Source organism: Hipposideros armiger, unplaced genomic scaffold, assembly GCF_001890085.2.
Source record: "Hipposideros armiger isolate ML-2016 unplaced genomic scaffold, ASM189008v1 scaffold_6, whole genome shotgun sequence".
NCBI classification, from domain to species: domain Eukaryota; kingdom Metazoa; phylum Chordata; class Mammalia; order Chiroptera; family Hipposideridae; genus Hipposideros; species Hipposideros armiger.
The window spans coordinates 1640113-1655977 of NW_017731356.1; positions in this window are offsets into that span (position 1 = coordinate 1640113).

Here is a 15865-nt window from a genome sequence, read left to right on the forward strand (position 1 = left end):
AGATTAGGGAATGTACTCAAGGTTTCATCAGAATGAAGTGCAGACCTCAGGGCTGGACCAAGTCTCAGGGATCCCAGCGCTCAGCTGCTAAGCAACAGCTGTCTGCTGGGTTTGGTTATGAAAACTGACGCTGCTCTGAGTTTTTTCAGTATGAAGGGGTTTGATACAGGAAATGGAAGGCTTTTACAATCTGGTACACACCTGCCAGTGGAAGGGAGCAACGGTCAGGAAGCTTCTAGAGCTGGAAAGGCAATATTTCAGAGATGCCGCTTCTGCTGAGCCTAGCGGCCTGCAGCACCTCAAGCTGTGGGCACAGCTCCCGACCCCCGACCCCCCCTCCACCCCCGGCCCCCAGCAGCCATTTGCTGGTGCCCGTCCACACGCCTGGGACTTCTGCCAGAAACCAGGGCCCACCCTTCGCTCCTGCCTTGCAGACCTCCAAAAGGACCAGCCCCGATGATACCCAAAGACACCTGCCGCCAAGGATGCAGAGATGTCGTTCCGAGCTTTCAGCGCCTGGGGGGAACGTCTGGGGGAAGCTGAGAAGGTCAGGGGAGGGAGGCGGGGAGATGCACAGATGGGCCAGGCTATGAGACAAACGTATTTTACTTAATTTCCCCCGTCATGGTCCGTTTAAGTTAATTCCCGGCCCATGGCTACAAACGAGACGGTGGTAGCTCAGACTTGGCCGGCTCCGGCCCCCACCTGCACGCGTTTCAGCTCCGTGGGAGCTCAGGTGAGCTCGCCGAGGTCCGCCCTGCCCTCCCGCGCCTGGCCCCTTGCTGTGCTCACCGGCGCGCAGCCACGAGGGGGCAGCGCGTCCCCACCGCCGTTGTCACGGGCGCCCGGGCGGGGCCGCGCTGCCTCTCCCCGCCTAGGCCTTCTCTCCATCCGAAGCTGCAGACCCACTCTCCAGGCCACCTGTGCGGAACCCAGCCGAGGTTCTCCCCGAGGGAAGACGGCTGTCAGCCGAGTCCCACGCCTCCTTCCAGAGAACTGGGCAGGCTTTCCCTGGCCTCTGTCTCCTTTATGGAAACAGCTTCTCCAGCCTGTGTGGGGGACTCCTCTGTCCCTGTGGACTGACTGACCCACGGCCTGGGCTGCAGCCAGGCACCTCATGGCCGGCTCCATCGTCCCCCCATCTCTATCTCTCGGGGGTCCCAGCCAAACTTCCCTCTTGGGAGCGCTTTCCTCAGTGAAAACGCTGCCGACTCTGACACTTCACCAACCTTGCAGAGTATTGATTGTGTGAAGCCTTGGGCTCAGAGGCTCTCTCCTTACCCAGTGCTACGGTCAAAATTCTGGATATCACTCTTTGTCCATACCCTTTCCTTAGAGTAGATTCCTAAAAAATGGAATTACTGTGTAAAAGGGAATACACGTTTTTTAAGGTGGTGCTACATAGTCGCAAATTGCTTCCGAAAACTACCAATTTATACTTCTACCCACCAGTAACGCTGTCTGTACTTGAAGCCTGGCTCGCTGCACTGTCTGCTCAACGGTATTTTATCTACCTACTTACCTACCGGTCATCTATGGAGCCATTTCCCATATTATACATGTGAAATATGTATACGTATGTGTGCATATATGTTTTCCTCAGGCTGCTCTGCTCACCACATGAAAATAGTAAACCATGGCCCAGTCCTCTCTCTCATACGTCCTTGAGATTCCCAAACACCAAACCTTCCGAAAATGTGAGGAAAGCAACCCCCTGACATGTTTGTTGAGTCAGTGGTAATTGTGACAATTGCAGCTCTTGATGGAATTCAAGATATTCTTCCAGAGGGTGTAGGGGTATCATCGCGAAGGTGTAAGTTAAGCCAAAACACCAGTGGTTTAAGTGAGATATTTTTCTTTCTTTCTTGTATCAACGACATCGGGCATTGAGCAGGCCACGGCTGGTGTGGGATCCGCTGGATCCAAGTTCTTTCCATTTTCCATTCCCACGTTTGCATCCACCCCCCATCCAGCAGGAAGAAGAGAAGGGATAAGAAGTCATGCATTTCCTTCCAGAAGATATTTTGCGGAAGTTGCACGGGTCACTTTCTCTTACAGCTCATTGCCCAGAAGGCGGTCACATAGCCAAATGCGGGTGCAAGTGAGGGTGGGAAAGGCAGTCTTCATGTCACATGGCCATTTTCCAGCTAAAAACCAGAGAAGTTAAGGACAGGTTTTGAGGCACAAACAGGGAGTCCCTGAGGCGTGTAAGGTGTGATGTGTGTTCTTAAATGACGCGCAGTTTACTAATTTACTGGAATTCCCATGTTCCTCCTTTACAAAGACAACATGAGGCATTGGATAATCACCCATTGTATTTCCTTCTTTTAATTGTAGCCTGCTTTCCTGTTGGCACAGATTTTAGTTTTCAGAGCTACCTCAGCTTCACTTGGCCCTTCCGACGGCCGTAGCACCTCACGCTTGGCTCCCTCTGTCTGGCCATGAACTGATCTGAGAAGCAACAGTCAAATACAGCGGGCGAGCTGTGAGCTGTGATGTATGCTTCATATCCTTTCCTTGACAAAAAAAAAAATGAACATGTACTAACACCTCAGGAAGCAAAGGAAGAAACTGAGAGAGAAGAAAGAAAGAGAGCAGGTCTCTGTGACAAGCATCTCAAATTACAGTGAATATAGCCTCCATCACCCAAATGAAAACAACCTCATTTGGACAGGCCGATAGATATCAGTAGACCCGGGCCACTCACGGCAATGGAGTTTCATCGTGGCATTGTGTGTATCTTGTACAGCTCATCAAGCGCGCACCAGCCAGAGATTATGATAATAGAATTTCATAACTTACTGGCCAAATAAGTAAAGCCTGTGATAAAAGTTTTATGGATCGGGAACTTTAAGCAAAGAACGGGCATTAGCTTGAGCAGTGGGTCTCAGAAGCCTGAGCCTTTCTTATCCTCCATACCCACTTGGCGAATAGTCTTCCTGCTGCCCACCTGGTTGTACTTAATTTCGTCTGTCTTTATGTCCAGCTTTCTCATCCCTCTCCTGAATCACATATACATGCCGTGTACTCAAGACATACTTTCTAAATGAAGCAGATTGTGTCCAGTAGGTACAATGACGATGACCTTGAACTTCATAGAGCATTGATGATGTAAGCAGCAGAGAGCACTCGTCCCCAGGCACTCAGACTTCCTGCTCAAGGGTTAAAATGCTGATCTTTTAGGGATTCAAACTCTGGAAAATCTTCCGAGGTCAGCTGATCTTCAGGGGCTCCCCACCTGAGCTGTTGCCACAGGCTTTTTAGCCTCTGGTCAGGACTGGCCTCACCCCACCCCTAACTCTGGGTGTCTGACCATCTGACTGAACAGTTGTTAAAAGCGTGTAAATTCAGTCAAAACATGCCCGGAAAGAGATCCTAACCTATATGTCCTGAGTTCAAGGTGCTCTGTTTGAGAATATACAGATGCACAAAAAATGAAGCGAAGTGGATCCGATGACTCCCAAAGCTGGGGCAAAGAGTGGGTTAGCTTGGGGAGCTCGGACTTAAGACCTGCTGGGAATTGCTGTCCAGGGTCTGAGTCTTTTCAGTCACGGGATGCCCATGTCACCTCATTTAATCCTCACCATCTTGGCGGGAGGGAGGAAGGCAGGGACTGTGTTTTCCACTTTACAGTTGAGGGAAGGTTAAGCGCTCTCCAAGGTCATACAGTCAGAGGGGACTAAGATGAAAATAGAACTCAGGTGCCAGCCTCCTAGGCCAGGGCTCTTTCCATTATGTTGCAGCTGCCTGCGTCCAAGAGACCCACATCCAGTGCCCAGAAAACACCGCGGGGAAGACGGCTGTTACTATTCTAGGTTTCAGGCAGGGAAGGAAGGCGGCCCGGTGTGGGGATGCCACGCTGCCATCCTGGAGAGGGAGTCTTTTTATATGGCTTATGCCACTCCAACTGGCATAAACATGGCATAGCCACGAAGATTAAATGTTCTGAACATTATTAGCCCATTAGACGTCTCCACCCCTTCCCCCCAGAATTCTGTCCCCTTCAAATCCCCAGCCAAGTTCCATTTATCAAATTTCTAAAATGTTCACCAGGAGAGGTCCTCTTCCTTGCCACTCTTCAGGGAGCAAATACTCTCTCCTGTACTTGGCGAAGGAAAATAATGCCTTTCAGTCTAGAACTCAAGTCACCAAGAAACATGGCTTTACCACCACCTCCGGCTGCCCTGGGAGACTGGCTCGTCCCAGTCCGCCCTGGACTTTCCCAGTTGAAAGTCCTGGGTCCTCCCTTTAATCCAGGACAAACTGGGGCGGTTGGTCATCCTCCCATTGCTCCAGCTATCTGTATCAGCTCTCCCCGCCCCCAAATCCATGCCTCTTTCATTCCTGTATTTAGGACTAATTTTGGCCAAGTTGATCCTGCTGCCACAGTGGGCTTGTTAATAGTTAAAGGAGGGCCCCGTGCAATAGCCTGAGGCAGAGGGAGATGGGGGCTGGCTGGCCCAGTGGTGTCCGAAGGAGTCCCCTCTTCCTGCCTCTGGGGGGCAGGGGTGAATCAGACCCTGCAAAATGCTTTGTCCTTGCCAGGAAGACATCTGGGCTCTGCCTACATCTTATAGGTGGGTTGGTGAACTGGGCTCGAGGGCCTTCTTCTCTGCAGGACAAGGAGTCCCCTTGAAGATGAAGGGCAGATTTTCTGGGAGCTGGGCTTTCTGTGTGAGACTGGAGAGGCTCCTAAGAATGGATAAAGTGGCCATGGCTGGTGGGACGTGAGAGAAGGGGACGGTGGTGCCACTCTTGCCAGCAGGAAAGTAGGACTGCCCCATTGCCCCAGGGAACATTCTTCATGTTTCCAGGGTAGAACATTTTTAGTAAAGCCGGGTGGGGAGCAGTTACCTACAAGTCGGTCAGTCTAGGAGGTCATTGAGAAGATCCCGCACAAACCAGTTTGTCCTTCATTTCTCAGGGCTAAGGAGGGCTGATGACCTTGGGGGGCTTGCCCCGGCCCCCTGCAGCTGGCAGGTTGGCCCCACAGGTTAGATGAGGTGTGCTAGCAGAGGAGTTGAAACACTTGCTCAGATGCCCCCTTCCCGTGAGGTCCTGTTTCCTTAGGAGGGGAGCGCTCTCTGTCTATGCTCAGATATGGCGCCTCTGTGACCCATCACAGGGTTATGATTCGCTGCTGCTGGGTTTGTTGTTTCAGGGCGTGACTATTTGACAGCTGGCGGAGGGGGGGGGAGCGGGGGGCAATCTTGCTGTCTCCCCAGGAGTCTGGAGACCAGAGAAGGTGATTTCGCTGCATGTGTGTGGGGGCTTACATAAGGAAGCCGCAGGCAGCAGTGCAGCGATGGGAAGACGCTGGGGGCAGGGAGGGCTGGCAGGCCGGCGCCGCAGTGCAGATCCCAGCTCCACGCCCACGTGGAGGTGCGGCGGCGGCGGTACCGCTGCAGTGCGGAGCCAGCTGCGAGGGCGGGGGTGGAGAGGGAGCCTGCCAGCTTCTCGGGGTGTGCCTGGGGCGCAGAGCCCTAATCTGGCAACGCTCCGGGGGGGTAGGGCTGGGGAAGGTAGGGAAAGCTGCTTGTTTGTGACAATAGTTGGGGGCGTGCAGTGCGGGAGGGAGCGGGGGAGGCCTTGGCGCTGCTTTGTGGGGGAGGGATTAGAGCAGCAGCCCCTGACACTGATTAGCGGTGGGATTCCGCGGATGGGCCTCTCCTCCAGAGTCTGTCTTCCTTATCTTCTCAGCCAGACTCCTCCCACCCTGACTCTCCTAACGCATGGCCCACCCCAGCCCTGAGTAATAGCAGACGCCTCTGCTGCGGGGTGCAGGGCAGGCATCTCATCTGAGCAGGCACCTCCATGTTGCACCAGCCGGGTGGTTGCAATCCCCCTCTATTTATTTGGGCTTGTTCTGCGCCAGGATCCAGGCTTGGCCCTTCAGGGCACAGTTCTGCCTTCTGGGTCCTGCTGGAGAACGGTGAGAACTAGGACAGGGGCTGCAGCTGAACCTGGAACCTGGAAACGTGGAGGGAGATGCAAAGGGCGGTGTGTCTTCTTCTGTGGGTTCAAATACCCAACACCCCCTTCCTTCCAGCAGTTTTCCTGCTTTGGAGGAACCAGATCTGTGTGGGCCTCCTGTCTGATCCCTGCAAGTCCAATTGGGTTTTCAATAGGGCAGATGCCATGGGGACACTTTGGCTTCTATTCATTTGCTATTACATTAATTCTCTTTTGTCTCTAGTAGGGAAAGCTGGCCTTCACCGCCATACTGATCTGGGTCTAGAGCTCTGCACTGATCTCATTTGCTTGCTTTATGTTATTAGGCAAGTAACTTTGCACACCATCAGTTTTCTCATCTGTGAAATGGGGTTTAAATAAAAAGCGGTTAGGAACACAGGCTCTGAAGTTTGAAAACAGAATCCACCGTTATTATCTGTGTGATCTTGGGTAAGTGCTGAACCTCCCGTGCCTCAGTTTCTTCATCTGAAAGGTGGGTTGGTGATAGTACTTACCTCATAGGGTTGCTGTTCTGACTAAATGTGGTAATATATGCATAGTGCTTAAAATAGGGGCTAGCACGGAGTATTTTATATAATATGATAAGCACAGTTATTTCATCACGTCTGCCATGAGGCATAGACAGCACATATCAAAGTACCTGGAAAATAAATACAAATACATGTGACTGTCCCCGTTCTTTTCTTACAATGAGTTAGGAAATATCAAAACATCCCTATGTACCAACACGCTGTACCACTTAATGAAGTCTAACATGTTTGATCATTTTTCTTCTTCAGCCCCTTTCCTTTTGAGAAAATTTAAAGTTGATGCAGAGAACGATTATTAATATGATATAATAGCTCTTCACATTAAGTAAGAAGTTTATGCTAAAGGACAATTTTCAGAAAGGTAAAACCTATGACTCACATATAAATAGTGAGTCAATTCCCCAAATTTTATTTTACCCGTGAATTAATTAGGGAATGAGTAAGATGCTGAAATCTGTTCCAAGGATAATTTGCAACACACACACACACACACACACACACACACACACACACAGAGTCAGGGATGCTGCAACACATTTGCTAATAGATAGAGAGCTGGCTAAGAGCCTGCAGTGGCAGACTGCATGATATTTGGCATTAACTGTGTACAGGATGGATCTGTCATGTCTGTACCAGACAAAGTGCATTCGCGTTTCTCTAGACAAGAATCATTTGCTTTCCCATCCGTTTTCTAAAACTCAGCTTCTACCCATGCAGGGCTGTCAGCTTACCCGGTGAATAAAAGCAGGTGAAGATACACACCCTAGAATCCCATCACCCCAAACAGTCTGCTGGCCGATGCCAGGTTTGTCACCGAAAGAACAGAGTCCCTGATAATGACAGATAAGGGAAGATGTAAAGTGCTGTGTAGGTAGAAAGAGGGGAGATTTATTTGTGGAAAGTATTTCCACTTGCCAGGTGAGTGTGTAAAATGAACTGCACCTCCATTTGTGATGTTACCCACCAAATACCTTCGGTTTCTGGGATGGAGACCAACCTCCTGTGGTTTAGAGGTGAGAGCTGATCGCAGAGGCTGCCTTTTGCTGACCGCTTTCTCAGAGACAGTGTGTGGCCCGATGACTCCTCTGCCAGGGCCCCTGCAGCCTTGAGAGAGAAGTCACACCCCGAGTCTCCAAGGGTGTGGGATAGGAAACCCGAAGTTGGGATGGAGGAGAGAACGGGATGCAGGCCCCTTGTGGTTTGATTAATGCGGAGCCATGGGGCCCCCAAATAGGCTAGCTCTCTCCTCTGACTCTTTGCTCCATCAGCACTGCCTGTCCTATGTCCATGAACTATATTTGCGTTAACATGTTCAGTGTCCGTGAAATAGGAAACTTTCCTCAACTGCTTTGGGTAGTCACAGGCCATGGAAAGGCGCAGAACGAGCCTGATTAAGACTCCCTGGAAAGCTTTCCCAGGAATTCAATGTTGAGCTTGCCCTTTGTTCCTGGCAGGGAGTCAGCTGTGTTTCTCAAAGCCTGGTTTGGGAGCCCCTAAGTTCCAGCCCCTTGGAGTGTTGCCCCAAACTGTGGAGCCTGAGGACATTTAAACAGTCAGTGGGCCAAGTGCTTCCTTGTCCCCTTTTACTGGCCCCTCAGAGGCACCACTGGGAGGAAGAAAGGCGAGAGAGAGGTGGCTATAGAGTGGCCCTCAGTCTGTGACCCTGGGTGAGAGGGGACATCCAGCATCTAGCATTGTGCTTGTCTGGCTCCTGATTTGGGGGAACCAGGGAGATGAGAAGGAAAAGAGTGGGATCAGTTCCATATGATTTATTCGTGGGCAGGCACGGAGATGGTTTCTCTCCCCCTGATCCTTCTGTGGGCCCCACAATGAAGTCTCCTTAGTGGGAAGTGATTGTAGGGGGAGTTCAGAGACTATTTTCAGCTGTCATTAGAAACAGCAGTCAGAATGCACAGGGCACAGCTCCATCTGACTGACGGAGAGGAACCCTGATTCTTGGTAGTGAAGGGGAAAGTGGCAGACGGATGTTTACTGTGGCTTCTCTGTCCACAGGTGGAGGGGGGATGGACGGCTGGGACACACCCTGTGTGTCCTGAACTGGTGCCACCGAGCTTTGATCTCCTGCTTTCTGCCAGGCGCCGCTAAGTGCTGTACTAATGCTCCCTCCTTGCTCTGCTGGAGGACAGGCAGGGGCCACGGGATCTCATTGCTCCCCGCTGCGCCCCAGCCTGAACAAAGATGAGCTGCTAAGTGGTTTTCCCCGAGGCCCACTGGCCACGGGGACTTTTAACCAGAAAGGGCACTTCAGGCCATTGCAGTTTGGCAGCGTGACAGATCCACTGTCTTCCTGACCTTCAGTCTCAGCAATTCCAGCCTCCTCATCTAACGAAACAAAGCAGATCTGGGGCAGCATGGGACAGATTTAGAAGTAGCCCTCCAGGAGATCAGAACTCAGCCCGAGGAGGGCAGCACTGTGCTCCAACCCTAATGAAAGGAAACTAATCAGGTGGAGGCAGGCAGATGCCTCCCCGTCTGCATTTTTTTGTTTGTTTTAAAAGGACTCTCAGCAAACACTTCGGCCAGACACATCCACCTAGGATGAAATTTCTGGTGCACCAACTTCCCCAACAGGAATAAGAAATTAATTGTAGGCGGCAGCAGCGGCTGAGGCCTCGCTCAGGGCTGTTTCCATCCAGTCCTGGGAGAGCCCCTAGTGCCCGCCCCCCCCATGCCAGCACTGCTAAACTTAGCTCATCCAGCATGTGCAGTCTATATTTAGAGCCCAAAAGCCAGAGCTCAGAGTGCAGTTCATCAAGCCATCCGTCACCTCTCTGTCCAAGTGCTACGCGGAGAAAAATCCTTCCAGAAGGCTCGCTAGCACGCCACCAGGGGTGGCAGCCATTCTAAAAATGGGGAATTCACTGGGCCAAAGGGGTTTTCTCCTCACCCGGGTGGCGGGTGGCGGGTGGCATGCCTGAGAGGGCCAGGCACGGAGCCAGGGAGGGAGTGTGGCCGCAGAGCCAGGCTGGGGGACAGGAGGGAAGGACGCAGGAGGACTCGGTGGCCAGCGGGCCCTGCCACACCTTCTCTGTCCCCACTGAAAGTGCAGGCCACTGGGTGTGGATCCTAAGGCCCAGCGGAGATGTCACCTCTGGGTGGGGGCTTGCCTTGAGACCCTCACAGTAGATTAGGAGTCCCCCCACTCCCCCCCAACTTGCATACAGCGTTTCCTCGGCCACACTCCACAGCAGCTACCCTCTCAGACTCTAAAATGCCAGTAAGTCACCTGGGGTGGAGTTAAAGTGCAGGTTCCCGTTTGGTATACCTGGGGCCTCGGATCTGGCATTTCCAACAGGCTCCCAGGGCAAGATGCTGCCAGGGCAGCAGGAGGGCTGCTTGGGGTCACAGGTGGCTCCAGACTGACCAGCTGGTAGCGAATCCAGACATTGCCCCAGGGGCTGAGCTCGTAAATTCATGGGGGGAAGGCATTACAGGAAGGGCGTTGGGAAGGAGGAAAGTGGCCACCATGATCGTAGGCCAGTGCAAATGTCCCCAAGTGAGGGACAGATCCTACCTGGTCCCCGGGAAGGAAGGACATGTCCATGGCTTCCGTTCAGACCCTGAGCTGCTCCTGCTCGTCTCCCTGGACCTTGGCTTTCATCACAATCAGCCGGCCTCAGGGGCACCTCAACGGGGGGCTGGTATGGAGGGGCCTGGGGTTGGCCTGCTCCTGAGGGGGAGCCCACGAGAGCTGCTGAACTGCCCTCGGGGTGTAGTCCAACGGGGAGGTACAGGGAGGCCCCAGGATGTGAGTAAACTGACCGAAAAAGTGGTGACAGACAAAATACACCAGACGGTGAAGGAGACAATTTAATTCGGGCTGTTGCAATAGGGAGAACAAACTTTCTTTGATGAGGAATGTCTCAAAGGAAAGGAAGAGAGCTGGCATGTTTATTGTCACGCATGGGAGCATACCAGTCAGCTTCTATTCTGTAAGTTGGGCCATGACACAGAAAAAACTCAGACCGTCCTACAGTCACTCTGCAAATGGTAAGAACTGTGGATCTCACTTTGTGTGGCGGGAGAAGAAGAGGACGGACACAGCCTGACTTGCACTTTGGAGGATCACTCTCCTTACTAGAGAACAGACAATGAGTGAGCAAGGATTAAGGGGTGCACGAGGAAGAAAGGGGATCAGGGAGGCAGTTTTGCAATAACACAGGAAAGCGATAATGGTGATGGGAACCCAGGTAGTGAAGCAGCGAGATGTGGTCAGGTTCTGGCTATGACCTGAGCGGAGGATTGACACCATTTGTTGATATGTAGGATAAGAGGAGTCAAGGGTTACTCGAAGGTTTTGGCCTGAGCACCTGGAAGAAGGGAGTTACCATTTACGGAGCTGGGAAAGACTATAGGACAAGTAGGCTTGGGGATAGGATGGTACATTGAGTTAATTCTGGGGGGTATGATAAATTTGAAATGCTTATGAAAAATCCAAGTGGAGCTATTAACTGGCAGCTGTACTTACAAGGCCGGTGTTTGGAGGAGAGATTGGGTTAGAGACATAAAATAGGATTCATATGTGTAGACGTGGTGTTTCAATCTGGGAGACTGGAGAACACCAAGGGAGCTAGTATCAATGCTGACGATATCCGCAGGCTAAGCCCTTGGTCCTGTGTGCATTTAGATGGCAGGGATATAAGTTGGAACCAACAAGGGAAATTACAAAACAGCAGTCAATGAATTCTAGATGAAGAACCAAGAACTGTTCCAGAAAGAAACAAAAACACATTCAGGAGGGAAGCCGTGATGCTAAGGGTCGAGTGCTGCTGTTAGGTCACATAGAATGAAGTGTGAGACTTAAACCCTGGATGTGGCTGTCTGTGTGTGTGTGTGTGTGTGTGTGTGTGTGTGTGTGTGTGTGTTGGGGGGGGAGGTGATGTGGGGTGGGGGAGCAGATTGACGATCTCAGCAAGAGCAAGTTTTAAGGCGAGGTGTGTCGACAAGGAAAGTCTGATTGGAGTGAGTGCAAGAGAGAATGGGGAAGGTGGAAGGGAGGACGCTGGGTATAAACCCCCCTCTGATGACTTGTCCCAAAGGGGAGCATAGAACTAGAGCAGTTGCTGAAGGCAGAAGTGGGGTCAAAAGATGGGTTTAAAACGAGCTGAACAATAGTAGGTTTATATGCAGGTAGGGAAAGAGCCAAAACCCGGGAGGGAAAATCCTTAAGAAGGTACAAGGGGGTGGGACCTGGAGCCCCTGGGTAGGTGTTGCCTCCAGCTGGGACCATGGGCAGTTGGTGCATTGTTCCAGGAGCTGACGCAGCTCATATAGGTAGGGCTGCCAGCAGATTGGCAGGTGGGAACATCGGAAGCTCTTTTCCGATTGTTTCTAATTTCTATAGGAAATAAGAAGCAATGTCAGCTGAGAAGGAGAGGAATTGGAGGTTTAAGGTGGGAGGAAGGGGTGTGAAATTCTTGTCTAGGAGAGGGTGACTGAAGGAACTAGGGCCATGTAATAGGCGGGCAGCACAGGGCCTCAGGGAGGTTGGTGGCTGTCCCCTGAAAGCGACACCAGTGAGCATGGCTGTGTGGTTTCTGCAGCCCAGATGGCGGTTCCGGGAGAAGGGGTCACTCAGCTCTCTTCCTGTTCTCGGTTTTGCTTGCCGCACACAAAGCTCTTAGCTGTTTGCTCCAAACACTGAGGCGAACCCTGGATGACAGCTGGGGACAGTGCTCCCTCTGGAATGGCTGTCCTTCCTGCTGGCCAGCGATCATCTGGCAGGCCGGCCTTGACTGCGCTGGTATTTTAAGTATCTAAATGTGTCCTAAGGCAACCTGGCAGCCATTCTGTGCCATTCCTGCCAGTGCCCTTTTCACTAGAGGGGCTTAGGTACCCTTGCAATCCTTAGTCACCAGAGCCTGGTCTGAGCTACCGGGTAGTCCATTTGCCCAGGCCGTTAATAGACTGGATTTAGAGGCGGACAGATTTGGAGCTTTTGTTAAAGGGAAGAGTGGTGTCAGGGAAGGAGCCAGCTGGGGAAGAAGTAAAGTTTGAATAGGGTTTTAAAAAAATAGGCTTCAGATAGAATCTCATCCCCCACCCCCAAAACCTCTACAAAAACAAATGGGATAGGAGGTTAAGCCTACAACCTAGATATGTAGACATGTGTGCGCCCATCTCTGTGAGCCAGGAAAACGAACAGTAAATATTCACACAGGAGTTCAGCATGAGTATCCATAAAGTACTCAGAACAGTATCTGGCACGTAGGAGAGCTCAGTACATATTAGGAGCGGTACTGATACATTATTATTACTCGTATTCATTTATCATTTTGCCTTGGCTAGGGCTTACCTGCTCCTTGTTTTGGAGTCTTTTTCCAGACCGCGAAGAAACTCCTATTTAAATAAACAACAAAAATGAGTAGCTTTACTAATGTGGTTCTTACACAAGAATGATGTCCACATCTATGAAACACACCACAAAGGTGACAAGAAGGCAATATTGGGTAGTGGGAAGGTGTGGGGTCTGAGCCAGACCCCCTTGGCCTGTCCGGACACTTCGCCAAGCTACTTAACTCCTGAGAACCTCACTTTCCTGATGCGTGGCATAGAGAAAAGAATACCCACCCTTGAGATTGTTACCAGGGTTAAATAAATCAATGTATATAACGCACTTGGATAGTGTTGGGTACGTAGTATGGCTCCCACAGTGCCAGCTGTGATTACTAGAAATTTTTATGGCTTTCCCCAGTGGGAAAACCCTTCCTCTTCTCCGTGTACAGAGATTGCTTTACCTTTTCAGGACCAACTTAGCGCCAGCTTCTGCAAGGAATCCTTACACATTCTTCTTGTCAGACCGCCTTTCCTTCCTCTGGACTCCTGTTCCACTTTGGTGACACTTCTATTGCATCATTCCTCTCTTTCCCCCAATTCATCTTGGAAATACTTTTCCTTGCATGTGTTTCTCTTGAACTAGACTTACGGTTTTTTAAAAAAATGCATCTCTGAGTCTCCTTACCATTTAGCAGAAAGGCTAGGATGTAGCAGGCATCTAACAAATGTTTATAGGATTCATTGAGAGTTAGAATTCATTAGAGCAGGTAAGTGCCCAGTAAAAGCAGGCAAGAAATGGATTCCACTTCCGTGCCAGGGACAAGGTAGCCTGTTATAAAAACGTACGCTTAAAACTCTGAGGACAAGCGTTAGTCACCAGATCTCCAGTTACTGGAAGAGTCTCGGATTTGATGTAGGAAGCGACTGTGAAAGGGAAGGTCAGCCAGAGAAGGGCCTTTTAGTCACTTAATCTACTGCCGGCCTCTTCTCTGCCGTAACTAGGATCATTTACTAGCATCCAAGGAGACAGGGACCGAAGCTGTGACACATGGCAGTGTGGCATAATGGAAAGGAAAGGAGAACCCAATCCTGGTTTATCGCTTCTGAGCTCTGTGACTTTTGCAAGTTACTCAATCTCAGTGATTTTCGGTTTCCTGAGGATGGTTGGGAGGGTTAGAGATGATATGACCTCCCTGTGCCCATGAACTGGTACCTTTATCATTGAGAACTCTAATACCTGGTGCCTGAAATTTTTTTTTTTTCAAATTAGAAAGGAATAATCAAAGCTAACCAGACACAAAATCAATTTCAACTAAACTGCTCTGACTGGGCCTGGACTTCCTAAGACGCTGCTTGCCCTGGACCAGAACCTCCGCTTCTTCCTGTTCTGGGTCCACTTCTGTTCCCTAATCTCAGCTTAGAAAATTCTTGAAATTCTTTCTAGGGGCACTGAGCTGAGGGGTGGGAATACATCAATGTCCACTTGTTTGTCCTAGGGAGAAAATCGCTCAGGGGCACATGTCCCACTGATGGGGTTTAGTGATGTCATCTTCCCACATGAAGGACATTATTAATGTCACAGTGACTCACTCTGTGTGACTCTCTGGCACTTGCTGGCCGGGAAGGGTGGGGATAGATGGACAAAGTACGGAGGGAGGAGGAGAAGGCCTGGGACTTAGATGAAATATGTCAAATGCGAAAGTTGTACCCTCAGCTTTGAGTGGTGAGAAGCAGGCAGGCACCAGTGGGCTGAATGCAAAGCAGAGCCAGAGGGAGACTGGAGAGGGAGCTAGAAAAGGCGGCAGGTAGATGTCGGTAAAGACTGACAGAAGCAGAAAAGAGAAAGGAAAACGTGGCCTGGGGGTAGGAAAGGTGTGTCATTATTTAGGATCGAAGCTCATGCCATGGGGATGACAAATAAAAGAAGATAAAACTTGTATAGTCAGAGATTAAAGGGGTCCCAGAAAGACGGTGTTTAGGAACATCTAAGGCAGTGGTTTTTGAGACTGATGAAATCCACATCAGTTCCAAAGCTTGTTTCGTGGCGTTCCCAGCTGCCTAAAGCTGGCCTGTGGATTCCTGTCTTCCCACATCCTACCTTCTGTGTCCACAGTCGTTATTCTGAGACAGTGATAGGTCTGGAGCCGCCCCAGGCAGGTCTGAAAGTCAAAGAGTTTATGAGTATTCTCCTTTGGTGTCTTTTGAACGGCATAAATGTCCCTTTTTCGAATCTAGCTATGGTATTTAGTCAATATGTTGTCTTTTGTTTAATTTCAGGAAGTGTTGAGGGATTTTCTTCTTTTTTTAAAATGGCAATTAGCATTTAAATGGTCCAAACAAAAGAGGGCTGTGACCTCAGATAACACAATTTAGGGTTTTTCAGGTGACAGGGTTCATTTTTTACATACTATGCCCAGGGAATTAAGAAAATAGAAGGTGTGTTGTGTGGGCCCGCAGGACAGGAAGTGTGAGTGCCAGGCCACACAGACATTGGTTCAGGAACTGGGTCACTTAGAGTTTGTGGAGCTAGGACAGCCTGATTTGCTTGTCCCCGCTCAGAGCAGGCATCTGTAGGGCTCGACTCCAGGGTTCCTCTGAGCTAGCTGGTGGCCCTACCACTCTTGGCCATTCTTCCGTTGCAACCATCTTTTTTCTTAATAGATTCCACCTGTGCAGCCTTTTGCCTTGCTCTTCTCTTTCTCCGTGTTTTTCTGTTTTCTTCTTCCCATTTTTACGTGCTGGTCTCTTTCATTGTGCCCCCAGCTGCCCAAGAGAGTCACTAGGGAACCCATAATCACCATCATCTCTGAGGTCCTTTTGTGGTCACTCTGCAGTGGCCCTTCCTGGGTGTCCACCCAGGTCCGGGGTCTGTGCCCAGCACATGCTGACCTTGGCGTGTGGTGATGTTAGTTTTCAGAACCAAGTTAAGTCTTAATTTTTTGTGTCTCCTACTAGGCCTTACTCTGAGTAGGTCCTCATGTGTAGTAATATGGACAATTCCCACACATGCCAACCTCATTTGTCAATGTTCTCAGCAAGAACTCGAATCCAGCAAGCACCCTATC